A 521-nucleotide genomic window follows, 5' to 3' on the forward strand; every position below is an offset into this window, starting at 1 on the left:
GATGTCAACTGGTTAAAGGGTTTTTATTGAGGTCTATATCCCGTTGGGGAGATTTACCTTCATCTCCTGCCCTAGAAAAAAAAGCAGGAAGTGAGATGATATTACTCCAAAGCGGGAGAAAACTGCGTAGTCAGTTGTCACTAGAAGAGGTGTCCTCACTGTCCTCCCATCACTTGCAATGCTCTGCAGCCTTTAATGCAAAAATGTACATTGATAAATTATATAATTTGTATGTATTAATTGTTGGTCCCTGGAGTCCCCTCAGCTGAGTCCCTCTCCCCAGGCCTAGAGTCCCCTCAGCTGAGTCCCTCACCCCAGCCCTAGAGTCCCCTCAGCTGAGTCCCTCACCCCCGGCCTAGAGTCCCCTCAGCTGAGTCCCTCTCCCCACGCCTAGAGTCCCCTCAGCTGAGTCCCTCTCCCCAGGCCTAGAGTCCCCTCAGCTGAGTCCCTCACCCCAGGCCTAGAGTCCCCTCAGCTGAGTCCCTCACCCCAGGCCTAGAGTCCCCTCAGCTGAGTCCCTC

General features: G+C 53.4%; 1 protein-coding gene across 1 annotated transcript in view; it reads right to left on the bottom strand.

Moving 5' to 3' along the window:
- The window catches only part of TXNDC12 (thioredoxin domain containing 12), a 16,309-nt gene that overhangs the window by 15,186 nt on the left and 602 nt on the right, over positions 1–521 (bottom strand). The gene's annotated exons all lie outside the window — the stretch shown is intronic.

Source organism: Nanorana parkeri, unplaced genomic scaffold, assembly GCF_000935625.1.
Source record: "Nanorana parkeri isolate BGI_ZX_2015 unplaced genomic scaffold, ASM93562v1 scaffold89, whole genome shotgun sequence".
NCBI classification, from domain to species: domain Eukaryota; kingdom Metazoa; phylum Chordata; class Amphibia; order Anura; family Dicroglossidae; genus Nanorana; species Nanorana parkeri.